This window comes from Rattus norvegicus, chromosome 20, assembly GCF_036323735.1.
Source record: "Rattus norvegicus strain BN/NHsdMcwi chromosome 20, GRCr8, whole genome shotgun sequence".
NCBI lineage: Eukaryota > Metazoa > Chordata > Mammalia > Rodentia > Muridae > Rattus > Rattus norvegicus.
Window position 1 is genome coordinate 24,881,649 of NC_086038.1, and position 22,695 is coordinate 24,904,343.

The following is a 22,695-nucleotide window of genomic DNA, read 5'->3' on the forward strand; positions in this document are numbered from 1 at the left end:
ACCAAAGTTAACCAAGATCAGATAAACCATATAAACAACCCCATAATTCCTAATAAAATAGAAGCAGTTATTAAAAGTGTCCCAACCAAAAAGAGCCAGATAAGTTCAGTGCAGAATTCTATCAGAACCCATACCAATACTATCCAAACTATTTCACAAAATAGAAACAGACGGAGCACTACCAAATTCCTTCTATGAAGCCACAATTAAGCTTATACCTAAACCACACAAAGACCCAACAAAGAAAGAGAACTTCAGACCAATTTCCCTTATGAATATCGACACAAAGATACTCAATAAAATTCTCGAAAACCAAATGCAAGAACACATCAAAATGATCATCCATCATTATCAAGTAGGTTTTATCCCAGGGATCCAGGGATGGTTCAATATATGGAAATCCATCAATGTAATCCACTATATAAACAAACTCAAAGAAAAAAACCATATGATCATTCATTAGATGCTGAGAAAGCATTTGACAAAATTCAACACCCCTTCATGATAAAAGTCCTGGAAAGATCAGGAATTCAAAGCCCATACCTAAACATAGTTAAAGCCATATACAGCAAACCAGTAGCTAACATTAAACTAAATGGAGAGAAACTTGAAGCAATCCCACTAAATTCAGGGGCTAGCAAAGACTGCCCACTCTCTCCCTACTTATTCAATACAGTACTTGAAGTCCTACCCAGAGCAATCAGACAACGAAAGGAGGTCAAAGGGATACAAATTGGAAAGGAAGAAGTCAAAATATCACTATTTGCAGATAATATGATAGTATAATTAAGTGACCCCAAAATTTCCACCAGAGAACTACTAAGCCTGATAAACAACTTCAGCAAAGTGGCTGGGTATAAAATTAACTCAAACAAATCAGTAGCCTTCCTCTATACAAAAGATAAACAGGCTGAGAAAGAAATTAGGGAAATGACACCCTTCACAATAGTCCCAAATAATATAAAATATCTTGTTGAGACTTTAACCAAGCAAGTGAAAGATCTATATGACAAGAACTTCAAGTCTCTGAAGAAAGAAATTGAAGAAGACCTCAGAAGATGGAAAGACCTCCCATGCTCATGGATTGGCAGGATTAATATAGTAAAAATGGCCATTTTACCAAAAGCAATCTACAGATTCAATGCAATCCCCATCAAAATCCCAACTCAATTCTTCATAAAGTTAGAAAGAGCAATTTGCAAATTCATTTGGAATAACAAATTACTCAGGATAGTAAAAACTATGCTCAACAATAAAAGAACTTCTGGGGGAATCACTATCCCTGACTTCAAGCAGTATTACAGAGCAAGAGTGATAAAAACTATATGGTATTGGTACAGAGACAGGCAGGTAGACCAGTGGAATAGAGTTGAAGACCCAGAAACGAACATACACACCTATGGTCACTTGATCTTTGACAAAGGAGCTAAAACCATCCAGTGGGAAAAAGATAGCATTTTCAACAAATGGTGCTGTTCAACTGGCAGTCAGCATGTTGAAGAATGCAGATTGATCCATTCTTAACACCCTGTACAAAGCTTAAATCCAAGTGGATCAAGGACCTCCACATCAAACCTGGAATAAGTTTATAACTCACCCTGCTGCAGAGAAATAAATCTAAGCAGAGAGGAAAACAATTAGGATGAATGCACTTATTGAAGTCATCTGGCACAAAAGCAAAGGCCTGAACTCAACATCGCTCTCTGAAAACGAGGCAAAAATCAAGAAATCTGTACTCGCTAAAACTAGCTTCATAAGAAAATAGCTGTGGCCATTAGTTCAGTAACAAAATGAACACACGGGGAGACCTTACCTGGATTGTTTTTTTACAACAATTCAAAATTGCTTTTAGTCTTTCTTGACAACTATGTCATGGTTTCAAAGACTCAACCAGGAGGAAAATCTGTCCCATCACTATGCTGAGGTATTTAGCACAGATAAGGGATATCGCCTCTTTCACATATTTTCCATGTTTCTAATGTTGGATTTAAGTTGGCTGGTTTTCTTTTTTTGTAGCAATGAACAGCACTTCCATTGCAGGAATCCACACTTATAAAACACAGGATTAAAAAAAATGAGTCATCCTCTTGCTTTGGTTTCCAGACAGGCCTGCCATGCAGCAGGAAGCTCACTGGCACAAGTCACGGAGAAATACCACAGGACAAAGAATTCGTTTAGAACCTATTTAGAAATGGGTCGGTTTTATTTTACCTATTAAATACTATTGAGTCACAATATTGTGATAAACAACAAGGGATTCTTATTGAATCAAGGCAGGGTTAGGGAGGGCAGAACAGCCTGAATCAGGACCGGAACAGCATGACCCAGAAGGCAGTTCTAGCTATCACTCTACTACCGAAACACCAGGACCATCTGAACATCCCTCCCTTCCTCGGTAGCAGCCTGAGATGAGTGTGTACCTGTTAGTTCCCTTGAGAGGAGATACAGTATCTTTCCTAGCCAAACTTCACCAAAGTCAGTTTCTTCCACAAGCCTTGGAGTAGGAGGATACTATCTTTAGAGATCGAGACTTTATCGGTAGCAGACAGTTCTGGTGGTGGACAGGATCCTCGGGAAAAGTAAAACAGTTACTCAATGGAGTATTTCCATCCTCACAGAAGCAACTGGGATTCCACAGACATGACCACATTGTTGTTATCTTAGAGCCTGGCACTAAGGTAAAGGGAACTAAGGAAAGAATAGAAGAAGTCATTCATAGACTCCTATGTGATTCAGGTTGGGACAAAAAGAAAAGAAGAAAAAAAATGCATGATAGTTTAATGAGGTGAACATTAAATATTTAAAATGGGTCCCAAAATGTTCTGGTTGAATTATCATGAATAATCAAGATTAAATTTCCCAGAAAACCTTTATCCCAAATTACAATGATTTTCTGCTTCATTCTTTGATAGTCTATAAAAATGAAAGCAAAGGGGTCTTTCTAATTTCTTTTTTTTGTTAAGACTCAGGATAAAATAATGTTGGGGAAAGGTAGCTAAGCCTCAGAGGGCTGAGTTTGGAAGCCTAGATGGAAAAAACCCAAAATTTACAGAAAAAAATTGGGAAATCACGTTCCTCATAAGAGAACTCAGGGCTTCCAAGGTATTCTCTATATGATGGAGCTGCAGTTCTCCCAGATGCCTGCAGCCCCTCAACAGGCAGAAGCTATGGATCTGTTAGTCAGTGCCCTGGGTCTCTAATGCAGATAGTTGACAGAAATAAAAACTAGTTTTCCAGGATACTAACTGAAAAAGTGCTCCCTGTCTATTGATGCGAGTGGGCCCAGGGTAAGCTTCTTCAAAGTCCATGCAGCATCACTTTACCCGTATTAGCTTAGGTTTTTTTTCTTTCAGTTTAAAAATAATCCGTTTGTCTTACTTCATAACCTACAAACACCACCCACTCACCATGAAGATGATCATTTGTGTTCTCTGTGTCAGTCTGTCTGTGTCTGCCTCTCTTCCTCTATCTCTCTCATATGTGCATACATGTTGGGGGGGGGTGTGCGTGTCCGGGATGCCCTTCATTTTGTCTTTATAAGCTGAGGGAGACTAACTGTCTTTGTAACACTAAAATTCCAGGAAGGAAAAAGATGCCAAAGTCAGGTGGGGGGTGGGAATGGGTTCGGGGTTGAGTGGTAGCTGATGAAAATCACTGAGAAAACATCAAGGAAGACTCAGGACTTCTTAAAATTGCCATGACAGGAACGGGAAAGCACAGACGCCATCTTCTTTCAAAAAATAGTTCCTGGGGTGTTACTTGGGGAAATGACAGGCATGTGCCTGCACTGATGTCACACTGTCTCACTCGGGCGTCTGGCTGAGTGGAGAGTTGAACCTGTAGCCACTCAAAAGCACCAAGAATCAATCGCCTCTCCTATCCCATCCCATCCCCACAGTGTCTATTTCTGCACAACAAAGCAAGCAGTTCCTTGACCAGTCAACAGAACACTAGGTTAAGAGCTGGAATATCTGAAGTCTAGTCTCACCCCCAGCACTGTGTGGTGTTCTTTACTGTTCTCCACTAAACTTGGGTTGAGCATTATTTCTCCGGTAGCACATTAAAAGTAAAGTCTTACAAAGTGAAATGGTGGTCAGTTGTATGGGAAAAGTCCTCAGAGAGGTTCTAAACCAGTTAGTGGTGAGGCCTTCAACTTGTAGGGTAGATTCTAGTTCGGGGTACACACACACACACACACACACACACACACACACACACAAACATGTCTTTATTAGTACTACTCTTTAGGGTTTCCTAGTTGCATATTTGGAAAGCATAAACAGAGTTTATAACTAGGATATTTCAGGTAAAGTCGGTGACTTACCCAAAATCAAAATCGTGCCGAGTCAAAGGACAGTTAAATGCCACAGTTCACAGCTATTGTTCCAAATGAATAAGGAAAATGTCGTCACAATGTTAGAAGTTACACTACTTCCTCTGAGCACTACAGGCAAAGTCAAATCGGGGCTTGCAGCATTTAGAGTTTGGAATGTGAATGATAAGTGGCAATGTTAGTGTTCACCCAGCTCCAGTGTTACACAAAATAACTCAGCTTTAGGGCCAATGAACTGAATATTCAATTCTTTTTACTACCTATAACCGTGGAGAAGGACAGAAGAGATGGCTAGATAGCCAAAGAAAATGAATGGAAATCTGCAACTGATAGGGGTGAAGGGGGAGGCATCTCCAGAATGAGACAGAGACCTGAGATAAAGGAGGTGCTCCAAGAATCAATGGGGGTGACTTTAGCTATGACTCACAATGGCGATATAGAACCTGAAGAGGCCACCTCCTGTATCCAGACAAGAACCCAAGTGGATTGATAAGAAAGACATCAACCCACACAAAATTTTAACCCAAAATTTATCCTGTCTATAAGAAATGCAGGCACAAGGGAGGGAACAAAGACTGAGGGAATGGCCAACCAATAACCGGCCCAACCTGAGACCCATCCCATGGGCAAGCACCAATCCCTAACATTATTAATGATACTCTGTTGTGCTTACAGAGAGAAGCATGCTGTCCTCTGAGTTTTTACCCAGCAGCTAACTCAGACAGATGCAGACACCCACAGCCAAACAATGGATGGTGCTTGTGGAGTCTTATGGGAGAATAGGAGGAAAGATTGAGGGTCTCAAAGGAGATAAGAACTCCACAGGAAGACCAACAGAATCAACTAACCTAGGGCTCTCAGGCTCTGAACCACCAACCAAAGAACATACATGGACTGGACCTAGGCCTTCCTCATATGTTGCACATGTGCAGTTTAACCATCATGTGGGTTTTGAACAACTAGAGCACAGGCTATCCCAAAAGCTGTTGCCTATCTGTGGGATATGTTCTAGCTGGGCTGCCTTGTCTGGCCTCAGTGGAAGAGAAAATAGCCTTGCAGAGACTTGAAGTGTCAGGGTGGGGGAATACCCAGGGGGACGCCACCCTCTCAGAGGGGTAGGGGAAGGGGAAGGACTGTGGTGGAAGTGGGTGACTGAGGGGTCAGTGAGAGGGATATAAAGTAAATAAGTAAAAAATTTAAGTTAAATTATAAAAGATAAATAAAGTAAATCTTTTATTGATAGAGTATCCTCCTGCTGTCTTATGTTCTAGAAAATAATCATTAATAACTTACAAAATGTCCTTATATTAAAATAGCTATTATTAAAAAAAATGAAGTCTAAGAGTAAAAATAAATCAGATGTGACAAATTCTTAAGTAATTAGCGTTGTTCTGGCCATCACTTTTATGATGGTGCTTTGTTTTGATTGGTTATGAGAACGGTAATAAATAAAAGCTGGTTGACTTGAGTGTGATAAGCACTCCCTCTGCCAACTCATGACCAAATATTTCTCACTTAAACTTAACACATGCATTTTTTTATCCACAAATGGGTAGGAAAAGATGCATGGCTTCAGTTTTTCTTCTTTGTCACCAAATATTTTTAAAACTTCATTGATGAATTAATTAACACTTCTAGTATCCAGCTGTGGTCGTTCAAAGTTTAAGAAATACATAGATTTATTTTCAAGTATGAGATAGGAGGGATCCCGTGTGATGCAGTACCCACAGAGGCCAAAAGAGGGCAACAGATTCCCTGGAGCTAGCATTAAAGACAGTTGTGAGCCACTCAGTATGGGTGCAGGGATCTGAACTCTGGTCCTCTGCAAAAATAGCAAGGGCTCTTAAGCTCTGAGTTATCTTTCCAGCCCAAAGTGCTCTAAAAGACACCTTGGGATCTTTGCAAAGATTCTTCTGTACAAGGTGGACACTTGGCCTCATACCGATGTGATGTGGTATCTAAATGAGCACAGGGAAAAGATATGATTGCTGCATTTCCAAATAGATTTTGTTATACAGGCAGTTCTACTGGCCTGCTCTCGGGGTCCTAGCAATCGCTTATGTCATCACCTGCCGCCAACACTAGGTGGACCAGGTGTGTGCTTCAAATACAAGGGACTGCCAACCACCCCAGCTCTCTTGTCTCTGTCTCTGTCTCTGTCTCTGTCTCTGTCTCTGTCTCTCTCTCTCTCTCTCTCTCTCTCTCTCTCTCTGTTCTCTGCCCCCTCTCTCTGCCCCCATGTCTTTTTCTCTGTTCCCTGTCTGTCTGTCTACATGTCTACTTGTCTGCCCATCTTCCCCAGGTCCTCACTTCTCTCCTCTCCCCCAGTGAACCTCTTGTATACCAGATCTGATGAATGACATAATTTCTCTGGGGTACACCTTGGCCGAAGATGTACCCCCCCATGGCATTATATTTCATAAGAGATTTACATTTAACTAACTATAGTTACTTGCTTAACTAACTATAAGAATATTCCAACAAAATCAAAACAAAGAAATTACGGTTATTATCTTCTCCAATTTATTTGGTCTTCTTGGAAACTGTTTCGTGTCTCCGTAGACATGATCTCAGTGAAAATTAAGATTGCCAGGCACTGTCCATGCTGATGGAACCTTCCAAATAATCACCATCTTCGCATGTCGAGTTCAGAGAGGGATTTCATAATTATTCTCTCTTAAGACTAATTGAGGCAAGAACGGTACCTGATTTACTCTCTGCTGTGGTTTTGCAGGATCAAAGAGTTGCAACTTGGCCTCGAAAAGACAATCTGCCCCAAGCAGCAAGCCAATTAAAGCCTCTTCTAACTGCAACATAACCGGTCAGATTCACCTGCTGCTGTTCCGCCCCTGCCCACCCCACCCCACCCCCCACTAAAACGTGGAACGCAGTGAAGCAGATCAGATTGCTAAGCAATTTTACATAAGGTGTGATTTTTAAAAAGCAGCTTTATTAATAGAATGGAATGCTATCGGGAGTATTGGTCATAATACTCCACTGAGAAAGCGAAGAGAGTGTCTCATGAATAGTGCATTTGATTTTTCTTTCTTTTATAGACTTCGGAGGAAACTTAATGATACGTTCTCAGTATAAATGGTATGTATTTATATAACAAGTTAGTGTACAGAGGTATAGAAGACTCCCGCAGAAATCCAGAATTGTTAATCATGAAGGCTTTTTTTTTCCTTCAAGGGCAAAAAAAAAAAAAAAAAAAAAAAGGAAGGCTGAAGTGGATGCTGTCGCCCACCCTGGTGATGCTCTTCTTGCTATTCTGTGAAGCCAGCTTCACCTAAACACTTGCCCAAATCCTGAGCATTGTTTAGGTGCTAATTCTAAGCTTTGTCTCTCAATAAATAAATCCTATCCTTATAAAATAGGTCCTATGTTTGCTATGCTTATTACAAAGTCTTCCTCCTGTATGCTTTTATCCCAAGCACTGTTTATCAGTCAATAGAATGCACTCTTATTGTAAAGGTCACAAAGGCTACTTTGCAAGGGAGTTTCTGATTTGGCCCTTCCCTGTGAGGTTAGACTCTGGAGTTTTTTGACCTAGTACCTCATTCTTCTGCTCAAGCTGATCATTTTTCTGCAGGCCCTGACATTTGCAAGAACTCTGACAAAGGGGGTTGCCAGAAATCTGAACCTCAAATCCTAGAGGAAAACTTAAATCATCAATCCCCCTCTCTTACTGCATGCTCATGAAAGGGATGGAAAAAAGCTGAGGAACGATAGGCAGCAAGGCAGGAAAGTCAGCGGGGACTGAGATAAGACATGTAGGTTTCTTTTTAAAACACAAATTAAATGGACAAGCAAATGAGGGGATAGATGAGCGTCGTTTAGTTCTTAAAAGTTATGTAATGCCTGGGTAAGTAGGGAAAATAGAAAGGAAAAAAATGTAGGTGCAATCTTAGGTTCTCAAGGCCTATCTTATCTTGTAGAGAAGGTTCATGCTCCAACCAGCTAATTCCAGTTCTCCCTCAATGGATGCCAAAATAATTTCCTCAAGGACTTCCATTTTGTAATCACTCTCCAGGAATCAGTGCTGTGTCACTGTCCCTGCTGCTGGTGCCCTTGGAGAGAAGACCTTAGGGACGTGGTGCTCTCAGAGCCAACTGTCCCCAAAGTAATGTGATGCACAGCCCCAAGTCCTCCCTAAGCTAAAAACCACAGTCAGGTTGGAGTGGAATCTTCTCCTCTGCACAATGTCACCTTGTCTGAATGAGGCGCTGACTAAGCTCAGAAAGACAACTGCACTACCTGAGCTCCTCTTCATGACCACTTCAGCAGGTCATGAATGCCATGGGGAAGGTAAACAATAAGCCAAAAGGTCCCTGACCTCTAACAGGGGTGCCCTGGCCTCTAACAGAGGTGCCCTGACCTCTAACAGGGGACCAAATACAAGAAACACAGTAAAGTAGTGCCTTCAACAAAAGACACTGAGAACACAGGATCATTATCTAAAACAGAATGAAGTAAAGCCCTTATTTTATCCAAAACTAGACTTTAGACTAAAGAATAAATGCAAGCTGTAAAAGTGTTAAACTTCTGGGGGGGGGGGGGAAGCATCATGATGTGAGTTTGGGCTATGGAATTTTAGACCTGACACCGAAAGCACGGAAGCAAACGGCAAAAACAAACGTGACTCTGTCCAAGTCGAAAGTGTCCATACAGCAAAGTCAAGGCTCAATGAAGGGAAAGAGAAACCGTGGATGTAAGGAAAATGGTGTGTCTAGTACAGAGCTGATGTCAGATTATATAAAGAACTACTGTAACTCAGTAGCAAGCCAAAACAAAGGAACAAACTAATAACTCAAACTAAAAATGGTCAAAGAGCCTGAATAGGTATTTCTTCCAAAAATGAACACGGATTCATTCTATGACGTCACTACATGAAAGACGGTCAACACTAGTCATTAAAATGGACAAGTCACAGTCGCTGCGGGACAGTATTGCATACCTGTGAGGACAGTTACTGTGTACGTAGGCTTCTTGTCGCTTCTTTTAAAAAACTGAAATAACAGATAATTCAAGTGGGCCAGCCACATAGGTTTGAGGCTTGCCGTACCTCATAGTGGTTGGTTGCAGATGACAGATAAAACTTCTCACCTCGTGGGCCTGGAAGTGAATGATGGGAAAAAGTAGGGAGGACACCATCTGTACAGCATACATCTAATGACCAAAATACCCCGATGGGTCTTGTTCATGAACGGTTCCACAATACTCCTATCAGTGCCACAGGCCAGAGACCAAGCTCTGCTCTTAACATGTGGGCTTTTCGAGAACGTTCCGGAACCAAGCTTTACCGGATATGCTAAAATGAGGGAGAGTGGGAGCCAAGATGGCAGCTGAGAAGCAAGGAGCACTTGGCAGCTTTGCAGGGACTCCAGGACGAAACAACTACAAAACAGTTTGTCAGTGAGGTGGGTGACTGAGGAAATGCACTGACAGTCACACTGGATCCAGTGATCTGGGGAGGCCCACCCAGAGCTCCAGTGACAGGAATGGTAGGCAAATGCAATGGAAGCTAGTAGGATGTTCCTCAAAAGCAAAGACTTAGAAGCTACTGTAAGATTCAGCTGTATCACGCCTCGGCATGCACCCGGATGAGTCCAAGTTGATCTGCACCGTGGTTATCATCACACCAGGTGCTGCTGCACTGTCTGTGACAGCCAGGATATGGAATTAACGTAGATGTCCGTCAACAGATGAGCCAATAAAGAGAATACGGTACATGCACAATGACCATTTGTCAACCATAGATAAGAATGGAATTGTGTCACTTGCAAGAAAAATGGGCGGAGCTTGAAATCATCCTGTTAAGTAAACTAAGACAGACTTAGACACATTTTTCTCTCATAAGTTAATTAACATTTAAATGTGTCATTTGAAGGCAAGAAGAGAACCAGCAAGAATGGGAAGGGGCTTACGAGAAGGTGCTACATATGAACAAGAGCAAATAAATGTAATGCACACATTAAAAATAAAATGAACATCATCTCATGCCACACAGTAATTATTTAAATTAAAAAAAAGAACCTACGAATGTTGGCAAAGGTATAGGGAAATGTAATTGTTATATACTGTTGATGGTAGCAAAAATTAGTCTAGACACTTATGGAAATCATTATTGAAATACATCATAGTTTCCCCCTCCCCGGCTCTTCCTGGGTCACCCCCCTGACTGACCTCTCCACCAGTTCTCTGGTATCAATAAATAATATTCTCATGCTCATGGGTAGTTGGCTATCACAGAGCTTTTTTAAAAGCTATCATCTAACTTATCCATACCTTTTCTGGACACACACCCGAAGGGATAAAGGCCAGACTCAACCCTGGTATCCTTCCAGTACATAGATGGAAATGTCACCAAGAAACTCATTTTTGTGCGGTCACTACAGGCTGATAAGATTAAAAACCAGGATGAGAAATGAGTGTTAAAGTGTTTGTGGAGCCATCAGAACCCTGATGCGCTGCTAGTGGGAACATGAAATGGTACAGGTTCTCAGAAAACAGGATGGATGTTTCGCAAAGAACTTAAGCTTCATGGAGTAAGACTTCGAGATGCCGACTGGAGACCTTTACAAAAGCCCAGCAGGGCTGACCGAGTGGAAGAGGAAGGAGAGGATGACAAGGGTGTCACCAGCGAGCTCCTGAAAGGAATCCCTCTGCCCACCAGTGACACCAGTCCAGAGCCTGAGTTACAGCCTGGAGACCCACTGCTACCTCCCAAGGAAGCCATCAGTGGGAAAATGAAGATGGTGACAGAGTACAAGATAGAGGAAGATGGGAAATTCTAGATTGTCAGAACCCTCAGGTTTGAGACCCAGAAAGCATCAAAGGCTGTGGCAAAGACGAAGAAATGGAAGAATTGGCAACTCGGAGTTTGACCCACCGGGGCCCAGTGTGGCCACTACCACAGTCAGTGATGACGTCTCCATGACATCCATCACTGGCAAAGAGGACCTAAACTGGAGGAGGAGGACCCAAAGAACAAGCTCAAGGGCCAGAAGATCATGTCCTGCCGCATTTCCCAGGGTGACCACTGGACCATCTACTGCCCCTACAAGGACACACTAGAACCCATGCAGAAGGAGCTGGCTGAGCAGCTGGACCTGTCTACAGGGGAGAAAGAGAAATAGAGATGGAACCCGTGTAGGCCGCTCAGAATAAGACAGGAAGTATGTGGTCCTAGTCTCTAGGCCAGGGCCAGCCACTGTGGGGAGTCTATGCAGCCAAACCACAGAGCTGATGACAATGCTACCATCCTTGTCACTAATTTGTCTGAGGACACTCGTGAGACTGACTTGCGGCCTTTCAGCTCCATCTCTCAAATCTACTTGGCCAAGGACAAGACCACTGGGCAATTCGAGGGTTTTGCTTTTATCAGTTTTCACCACTAGGAGGATGCTGCATGTGTCATTGCAAGGGTGTCTGGCTTTGGTTACGACCATCTTATCCTCAATGTTGAGTGGGCCAAGCCATCAATGAATTAATAAGACATCTGCTACCTGCTGCCTCAGGCTGGGTAAGCTTCCAGTAAACAGACTCCAGGTAGATAGATTATTATCTAGATAGATAGATAGATAGATAGATAGATAGATAGATAGATAGATAGATAGATAGATAATAGATAGATATATGATAGATAGATAATAGATAGATAGATAGATAGATAGATAGATAGATAGATAGACAGACAGACAGACAGACAGACAGACAGACAGACAGACAGACAGACACATAACATGGAACCCAACAATTCTCCTAGGTTGAAGTGAAAATCTCCAGGAGCATCACAACAGCTAAACTATGAAGTAGATTTACCATCTATCAACAGATAAATGGATAAAAAAAAAAATTGGCATCTGTTGAAAAGAGAACAGTATCTAGGCATTTTAAAGTGGGGTGGGGCATTTAGCTTAGTGACAGAATACACACACTCCAGCACACACAAACTCCAAAGACCAGACTGTTAAAGATGCAACCCAGACTGGATGGCTGGGGACCATGTATAGGAAAGATAGGTAATTAAGGGAAGGAGTTGAGAAGACTTGCCATTTCATTGAATGCAGCATCATCATCATCATCATCATCATCATCATCATCATCATCATCATCATCATCATCATAAATCATCTGCCCTCATCTTCATTCATACTTTCTCATAGTATTGTGAGTCTTCTTGATAAATGGACTGAAGTACCTCAAGGATACCGGCATTCCATTAAAGTTTTTAAATTCTGTATATGTGACTGCGTGCTGTATATGACCGGGGCGGGGGGGGGCGTTCATATGCAGGTGTGTGAAACTAGAGGTCCACAAAGGGTATGTTCCTTGATCTCTCTCTCCACCTTATGTTTTGAGAGGAGGGTCTCTAGCTGAACATGAGCCCTGTGATTGGGCAAATGAGCTGGCTGTCATGCGTCTGAGATCCTCCCACCTCTACTTCCCCAGTCCTGGATCACAGGGGCATGACACCATGCCCGCTTACATATGTGGGTGCTGGGTATCCTGCTCAGTCCTTATGCGTGAACAGCAAGCACTTATTTTAGTGACTAAAAATCTCTGTAGTCCCTCGCTTTAAGCCTTGAGATTATGGCCACAAAGGCCTTTATATTAATAATTATCAAAATAACTTAAGGAAAAAAACACTTATTCGTATAACAAAAGTTCAGCAAAGAAAAGTTCTCTTGAGATGAAAAAAGAAACCCACTGTAAATATTCTACAGGTCCTCAAAGAAGGTTAGATTTTTAACTGTGCTGCTCAGCTATAAGGAGGAATAAACTGGGGGTTGGGGACTTGGCTCAGCAGTAGAGCGCTTGCCTAGCAAGCGCAAGGCCCTGGGTTCGGTCCCCAGCTCTGGGGGAGTGGGGGGAGGAATAAACTGCTGATGCATGTGTGAAAAGAGTGAATACCAAGTGAGTACCACCCAGTGAGAGGGTGTGCACCAGGGGCTAAGGCTCTGTGCCTTGAGTTTTGGCATTCTGAGCAGGGTAAATGAGCCTCTGGTGCTGACAATGTGACATGATCTTTAAAGAGAAGTCTCCGGGGAGGTCTTTTGGCACTTTCCATATTGACTGTTCCTCTACCTATTTAACTCTACCTAAGAGACTGTGTCTCTACCTATTTAACCCAAACTCTTAGAGCTGTGTGCCGAAAGGGCTTGTCTTCGTATATTTGGATTAAAAGTAGATTGAGGGGCTGGAGAGATGGCTCAGCGGTTAAGAGCACTGACTGCTCTTCCAGAGGTCCTGAGTTCAATTCCCAGCAACCACAACCATCAGGTTGGCTCACAAACATCTGTAATGAGATCTGATGCCCTCTTCTGGTGGATCTGAAGACAGTTACAGTGTACTTGTACAGAATAAATAAATAAATCTTTAAAAAAAAAAGTAGATTGAAAAGCAAAATAAAACATTTCTCCTGAAACTAAACATGGAGTAAAAGGCTTGCTGGTTTCTGAATGCTACAGATCACAAAAACATCTTTTTTGCAGAATGCCATCTACAAACAAGGTACAAAAGCTAGGTATTTAAAGCACAAGCCAGACTGTAATTTTTCAAAAATTACATGCAAGCCATAAAAACGTGTTTATTAAAAGAGTAAGTGGTTGGACAGAATGTTGTTTACCACCTCTGAATCACAGTAAAATGTTTATAGATTTTTATACCTTTCGTGAATAGAGCAAATTCATGCAGACTTACCATTCCTGAGAGAAACTGTCAGACTTTGCTCTCACTGGCCAAAATGGAATTTGTGACTTTCTGGTATGTTAAATTCGGTACTATTGGGCTATTTACCATGATAAATACTGTTTCCTAATGAGAGGGAAAGAGGTGGCCTGGGAAGACAACTGCTGGGATTTTAATGCACTCTCTGACACACTCTGCTAGAGAGAATAATTTAGTATCACCCAGAAGTCTGGCTCAAAGTTCCATTTCCTGGGAAAATATTGTTAAAAATAAATGTGGCTTAATTCAACAAACATGCACCAAGCACTCACCGTATGAGGAGCACAGGGCTGGGCACCAGGTCAACAAATCTAAACATGCAGTCTTGCAGGCGTGAAAGAATGCACGTGGGGTGGGGGAGGGGTGCCAGCGACTCCTGCCAATGGAAGTATAGGTGGAAAGATGGGACCATGGTCAGGATACGCAAGTGACATGAAGGGAAGCTTATTGGCTAGCTAACAAAAGGGTATAGACTAGACCCCAGGACCTGCAGGCATCTGTCCTCAGTCGAGATTAAACTGTTGAAAGGATGCCCTGTGGTTTGAAGAAGCCATCCCTTAGGCATGGGCCACCACTTCTGCCCATTAAGTTCTGAGAACTCTCGTCATTTGATGACTTGGGAATTTTTTCTAGCTGATAAATTGCCAAAGGGATAGGGAATAATTATTTAAACCCTCCATTTCTAGCAAAGGCAAAGGTTCCAATTGGTATATTTCTTTCCCGTCCTTTTATGGTGGTAGAAAGGTGGGGTGTGTGTGTGGGAGTGAGGGGGGTTTTCTCATGCAAGCTAACCATTCTACCCAGACATTTGATTGACAGGTCTAAACTCATGTCTTCTGCAACTCCTTCTGCCTAGCAGAACCATGGCTCACCACCTTCACTGCGGTGATAGACCAGGTAAAGCAAGCATTAACAAGTAATGGGAGTTCAACCACGTCCTGTGATTTCAACCCATCCTGACAATCTTGGCAGTGTCTTCCTCTGGGGAAAAAATATGGTGGTCCATGCCAAAGGAATGGTTTCTTCAAACCATAAAGCATCCTGTGTACTTCTCAACAGTTTAATCTCCACTGAAGGCAGGTTAGGGGCTCCTGGGGTCTAGCTGATACCCTTTCTTAGATAGTCAATATTATCTGACTAATTCGGCATGACAATGTTGCATGGTCAATTCCCAAGAGCAGGTGCCCTATGGGAGTGATCCTTAGGTCTGCTCCAGGCCCAAGACTGTTCTCACCTAAGACCCCACTTTTGTTCTCCTGTGTTAAGGTGTAGGAAGAGAAGGATGAGGGATAGAACAACGGGACAAAGAAGATGATGACGAAATGATGAAGATGCAACATCAGCTTCCTAAGCCATGAACTGCAGCTGGGTGACAACCACTGAAGGGTATTTGAGGAACTTCCCCAAGGCGTTCATGAGTAGAGATATTTAGCAGTTCAGCACTTCCCCTTCAAAGTGACGTTGTGGGACAGGGAGATGCCTCAACAGACAAAGTATCAGCACACTAGCTCTGCAAGCTTGAGCAGTCAAGTTCAATCCCTAGAAACTGTGCATGCGATTGGTTACAGTGGCCTGCATCTGCAATCCCAGTGCTGCGACAGCAGAATAGAAGACGGACACAGACCTGCCAAGAACTCATTGGCCAGCTACCCTGGAGTATACAGCACGGTAAAAAATGAGAGAGACCCACTGTTTTAACAAGATGAAAGGAAAGAACCTATCCTGAAAGTTGCTCTCATACCTCTACATTTAGGCAGTGACACGTACACATGAACAACACACACACACACACACACACACACACACACACACACACACACAGAGAACACACACATAGATAAATAAAATAAGTACCATTGAGCCAGACATGGTAGTGATGTCTGTCGACCCAGCACTAGGTAGAGGCAGAGACATCACAAGTTCAAGTTTATGCTCAGCTCCGTAGTGTTTTCAAGGTCAGCCTGGATGTCAGCTCCTGTTTTTAAATAAAGGAGCTCATTCGGTTATCCAGGTGTCATGTTCTAAAAGTGTGCCAACAATCCAGCAGCCAAAATCTATATTCACCTATGCTGGACACATAGATGAAAATTACTCTAAAGACATGGAGAAGAGATAGATAGATGACGGATAGAGAGAGAGAGAGAGAGAGAGAGAGAGAGAGAGAGAGAGAAGATAGATAGATAGATAGATAGATAGATAGATAGATAGATAGATATAGAGATATCTTTTGTTAGATAGTCAATACTATATCACATACACATACATATGTATATGTGTGTATACATATATATACAATATATACATATATTGATTGATTATATATAATGATTGCAGTCAATGACATGCCAAGATTAAAATGACGCAGACGATGGAATAAGCTTTATCGTGTTGAGGTCATATGCCATGATTCTTTTTAAAACCAGTGATCTTCCTTTAAGAAGCCTGAAGTGATCTGTTAAAAAATAACAAAACAAAACTGGCTTCTTATTCTCTTGAACTAGAGAAACTCATAAAAATCATGCTTAAAAAGGAGTCTCAAGCTCTGTGTTCTCTCTAAGAACACCCACAAAATTGCTCAGGCCATCGGTCTGAATGACATCACTGTAAGGTGAGTTAGTAGGTATCTATCTGGCCACTTCACTGCCCCACATCATAGTGGAGCTGGATGCAGGCTACGTAGTCAAAAGCAAGTGTTAAAGTGCATGCTTTAAAATGCATGTGCTGCCCTTAAGAGTCGGTAACACTCCTAGTTACTGAACATACACCAAGAAGTTGCTAACTGAGCACACGGTCACGACTGGGACCCAAGCCTCAAATGATACCGAGATGATCCTAAAAATGAATTATTTGATCCTAAACTAGAGAGGATGCTGCACAGGAGAAAAAAAAAAGTATGCCAGAAGAAAGTGAAGAAATAAAAACTTCTAGTACAGGAATAGATTCAAAATAAAATAGATTAAATTAAAAGAAAACTTTTTTGCCATCTAGCACAATTTATAGAACTCAATAAATATTGCTGAGAAATGAATGTGTGAATGAATAAATGAGATAGGTTCCATAGGGTGTTTTGTTTTGTTTTAATGAACGACTGTCAAAGACTGTTGTGTAGGAAGAAGTGTTTTTACTGGAGAAAAAAAATGAATCTCAATCAGCTGCTCGTGGTTGAGGTCACTGCAGTAGACCTGTCATGAAGACACCCAGGCTTTGAGAGGGTGGTGAAATAACCCTCACAATTTCAGTGAAGTCTCCCGACCAGCAGCCTGCACTGCCATCCTTTGGAGAGCAATGCTGACCTCCTCTGAGCTTGTTACTCAAACAATGAACAAGTTACTCTGAAACAAACGTTTCCAGAGATGGAGCTAAAAGCTTTCCTTTCCTGGCAAGGCAAGCCTGCTTTAGAGCTAATGAATGCTGGGTATAGACTGGGGAAGGAGAAGCTCTAAGTGGGTCAACAAGTGGGCCAGGGAGATGAATGGGCGACCGTCCACATACTGCCTTGTATTCTTCAAAATAACCTTCCGTGGTTGCCGTGAAACGGGGCCAAGGAAATTTCATTACTGTGTTTATTATTCTTTAGCACTTTTTTTTTCAAGCACCTAGCAACTACTATGATAAACGCCCTCAAATGGGAAAGGATAAATGTTGCATGCGTGTGAGCTGAATTCCCCCTATTTGTATATTCTGAGCTTAAATTATTCATTTACATTTTTTACTTTAAAAAAATCAACCAGTCTACAAAGAGGAGATACTTTTAAAAAAAAATCTCATTGCTGTGGATTTTAAAAGCTTCTCAAGGTAAGAATCCAAAAGGCCCCTCAGCAACAAATAACGGGATTATTAGATGATATAATTAATATGCATCAACTGTTACTTATGAAACAAAGCAATATATCTAAGGAATGCAATTACAAGCAAGTGAGAGCCTGCATATTAAAAGCATGCATATTAATGAGAAAGGAACCTCACAGAGTTATGTTAAATGTATACCAAAATACCTCGGTGGGGGTCCTTTTCTTCAAAATTTTTCTCAGATACTGAGATCAATGGGTGGTTCTCAATGAATTGCTGCATTTATAATGAAGGGTATTTAAAGGTAGTGACAGCGTGAAGGGTCCATGAGATCCCGCTAATAGAGCAGAATCCAGTCCTCCTTTGAAAAGGGCTGGCATGCTCCTCGGACCTCTATGCAAAACCATGAACATTTCAACCTCACAGAACCCATTCCACATTAACAACCAACTATACTCCAAATGACATTTTAAACCTAACATTGATTTATGCTTTCTTTACCACAGCGGCAAGCAGCAGCTTGTCAGAAGTTACACAGCAGTTGCACAGGTGAAGCCTGCCACTGGGATGTGGGAAGAAAACACCAGCACTTCTATTTCTGTATATCTATTAACAAAGCCACACATAAATTAGCTTGCGTGATATTTCACGAAGGCGCCGCTGGTCCCTCCCACTCTGTGTGCTGTCTATAAACAAGACAAGGGATTCATGTCTGTGGAAGAAAACGGCAGGAGGCAAGAACGCAGTACGTGGCCTACACAGCCACAGGAGGTAGATTTGTTGAGTACATGACTTAGTATTACCCAAACTAATCTCCCAAAACTAAAAAAAAAAGGAAAAAAAAAAAAGGAAAACCAAATCCTTATTAAAACAAGCCAGCTTGTTATATAAGTTATAGGTGTGGAATAATAGTTAATGATTATGTAAATGTGTGCAGTCAGTGACAGAGCCTCTACTCCTATAGTATGCTCTTGCTTGTTTTGTGGTGTAGAGATCGATCATCACGGGACCTCATACATGCTAGACAAGCGCTCTTCCACAGAGTGATATCCCTCCACCCAATAGCAAGTTCTTTAGCACCCACGAAACAAGCATAACAAAAAGATACACACACACACACACACACACACACACAAAGAGAGGTCTAACTGTACATCCACCATCATGGGTGATAAAGATCACCTTGAGCACCCAGACTGCCTTGAGGTAGTTTGCATTGATAGGATAATACACTTGCCAGTCTTTTAAAGATGCTTATCTTACATAACACTCTTCTTTATGTGAGCTATACTGTGCACACGCTGCATTAGGTCTGTAGTACATGTTGATAATTAGCAGTGAGCAAGTACCAGGCCTCCTCATATAAGCTGCATTGCCCTGCATTCAGTCTTTACAACATCGTCTGCCACATGAACCCTGAAGCTCGCAAACACTGCAAAGCTCACCTCCTTAGAGCTGTGGGGACCACTGCTACCTTCAGGGCTATCAAGAACTCCTCTGAGGTTCCTGAGTTTTCCTCATCCACGGGGCTCTGCCTTGTGCATCTGTTAATCTCACCTTATCTTCTCAAATTCAGAGTGCATGACATTATGCCCTCTGGGGGTTATTAAACCCCTCATGTTCCCTTTTCTTCCAAATATTCCCTCCAGTTTTGGCTCTGAGAAGGCTTCTGCAGTCCCTTTAAACGATGCTTAATCTCGCCTCCATGGTCTAAGGATTACTGTCTTGTCCTCATTGTTCTAGGGCATTTTTTACTCTCCCTCCAAATATCCAGAAAAGCATCTCATGTCACCACTCTGAATTGCAGTTAGCATCAGTGTCTGTAATGCCCATAAGATTCTAATGATTACGTCACCATCATCTGCCCTTCCCAAGTCATCGTGAATATCCTGAGCTTCAGGTTCATGAACTCATTCTCCAGTCATTTAAGGTGAGGGAGAGTTCTTCATTACTAGTAACAAAACTCTTCCATGACCTCGACATCAAGAACCACAAGCATCCAGTTTGTAGACAGCTGTCCAACGTCTCTTCTCTCCAATCTCTGACATCCTAATGGCAATAGACTCAACAGAGATAATCACAGACTCTGCGTGTACACATGCCATATGTAGTGTCTTACGACTCATGCACATATCACCGTGAATAAGCCCATTTGTTATTGATCTCATCTCTTACACTGCCCACTAACTTCTCACTCACTCTCCTCTGTGAGCTATCAATCACATTTTTCCACTTTTTGGATCATTTCGGTTGATATCAAATATCAGATATGATGCTGTTATTGCATATCTGAAAACCCCAAGAGAATTGGGGAGAAAAATACAGTAAAAAACAATGTAAGGTTTCAAAAACATATATAACAGAGTATATGTCATAAAGAAGGCAAGATTCTTTCTATATAAAATCTTTTGTGATCAAAGATACCATTTATACTAGCAAGAAAAGTAAAACATTCAAATAATCTTAATAAAATCTGTCCAAGATCAATATGAATAAAACCCAATAACATAACAGGAAACACAGAAGAAAACTGAGAAAATGCAATTACATTGGCTGAAGAAATTCAACATAATAAATATGTCAATTTGCCTTAAGAGAATGAACAGATAAGACAGTATCATAATAAAAATACAGCTGATGGTTTGGAGGATATTTGCTTCTGATTTAATTATTTCCCTTTTGAACTAAAATAACTGACCTGGGGTTCATATATATGTAAACATGTGAAACAGAAAGAGAGCCTGTTTTAAAGAACTACAAAGGAGTGGGAGCCCAACGCTGCTACTCCTGAAATGAGAAAAGAAAATAGCCGAGAAAAGTTTCAGAAGTCTGAAAACTTGTTGTCTGACTTCAGAGTTGGGCGTGAAGCATCCGTGGCCAACATTAGATGTTTGATTTTTAAGCACAACACAGAAATGAAACAGAGTAGAGTCCAGAAACACATCTGCACAAATAGTAACACTTGATTTCAACAAATGTGCAATACAATAAATTTAGAAAAGGATCACCTTTGGAAGGTTGGAGGGAGAGAGTACTGTTAGGAGCACTGGCTGTTCTTCCAAAGGACCTGGGCTCAATTCCCAGCACCCACAGGGTAGTTCACAACTATCTGTAACTCCAATTCCAGGGGATCCAGAGCTTTCTTCTGTTCTCCCTGAACACCATGCACACACACAGTACAGACAAACATGTAAGCAAAACATCTGTACATATAAGATCATCATCATCATTATAATAAAATTTAACTTTAAAAGTAATATTTTTAATACATAGTACCAGAAAATAGGCTAGCCAAATATGGAAAAAAATAGAGTTCAAGCTTTACAAAAATTAACTCAAACTGGATCTCAAATTAACTTCTTGTTAACTTCAAGAGCTAATAGCTTAAAATTCCTGGGAGAAAACATTAAGCAAAAAATCAGAAAAGTTTCTAATAGGATACAAATTTTAAAAATAACTATTTAAAAAAACCTTTATTAGTACTAAAAATGCTCCTTTTGCTCCTCAAAAGGCATTGTCAGAGAGTGAGAGGAAATATTTGAAAACAAACCTCCCATGAAGACTTAGAATGTTTCAAAAAATGCAAAATTCCATGCAATTTTTCAATGAGTAGCTAAATGATTAATGGGTATTTCACCAAAGACAGACACACAGCAGAAACAGAATGCCTTAGAAAATAGGATCATTGTGATCAGGAAGTTGCTTTTTTTTTTTTTTTTCCGGAGCTGGGGACTGAACCCAGGGCCTTGCTAGGCAAGCGCTCTACCGCTGAGCTAAATCCCCAACCCCCTGGATCATTGTGATCAGGAAAAGGAGATTGCACACAAGTTTAAATGTACCTATGTCCCCATCAGAATGGCTGAACCCAGTTGTCAGTGTTAGGACAACTAACACACTCATACTTAGGTATAATGTAAGACAGTACAATTGCTTTGATGAGCAATCTGGTATTTTCTTGAAAAGTTAACCATATTCTCACTGCTTGACTCAGTCATTTGTACCTCTAGGATATCGGAGAAAATGTTTGATTTTTTGTAGAAAAAAATGTCAAGTCGTAATCTAGGACCGTGAATTGACTGCAGCAAAGCTAAGATCACTGGGGAACACTTAAGGGCAACACAGATTTACACACATATTGTTGTTTATCTTTTCCTACTCAAAGATTTATACATGTATGTTCACAGGGGCTCTGTTGCAGTGGTCAAAAACTAGAGATAACATAACTATCCATCAAAACAAAGAAAGACAAACAGCGCTATCCATATTACGGAATATTACTCAGCAATTTAAAAATGCGACTGATGTACACACCAAGATGAGTGAATTTCAAAGTGATTGTACCAGATCAAAGAAATCAGACAAAAAGGAATGTACATTTTATGATTCTATAGAGAGAGATTTAACCTACTCTGTTCTGACATAAAGTAGGTAGCATAATAGCCCAGGGAGAAAAGGCCAGGAACAGGAGAGGGAAAAGAAGAGACAGCTGGCCAAGAGAGAACATTGAGGAGTTAAGTACATCCATGCGTTGACCACAGTTGTAGCATGTCCACAACTCATCAAATCACACACATACACACACACACACACACACACACACACACACACACATACACAAATACATGCCTTTATGACATACAGATTACACTTAGTAAGTATGTTTTGAGGTGTCAGTAATTAAAAAAACTAATGATATAGAGAGACGGTGGCATCTAAGGCCAGCTGGGGAACACTCTTGCTGTTGCTGGGAAAACTGGCTGAACCAGTCAAGAATTAAACCTCAGAACCACATTGTCACACTTTAGCAATACAGTCTGCACCTCATTGTGACATGCGTCCAC

At 41.3% G+C, this 22,695-nt stretch overlaps 1 protein-coding gene and 1 pseudogene across 9 annotated transcripts in view; one reads left to right on the forward strand and one right to left on the reverse strand.

The window, feature by feature from the left end:
• Ctnna3 (catenin alpha 3) overlaps window positions 1-22,695 on the reverse strand; it is a 1,585,684-nt gene that overhangs the window by 1,268,633 nt on the left and 294,356 nt on the right. The gene's annotated exons all lie outside the window — the stretch shown is intronic.
• On the forward strand, window positions 10,528-11,878 carry Eif3g-ps1 (eukaryotic translation initiation factor 3, subunit G, pseudogene 1; annotated as a pseudogene).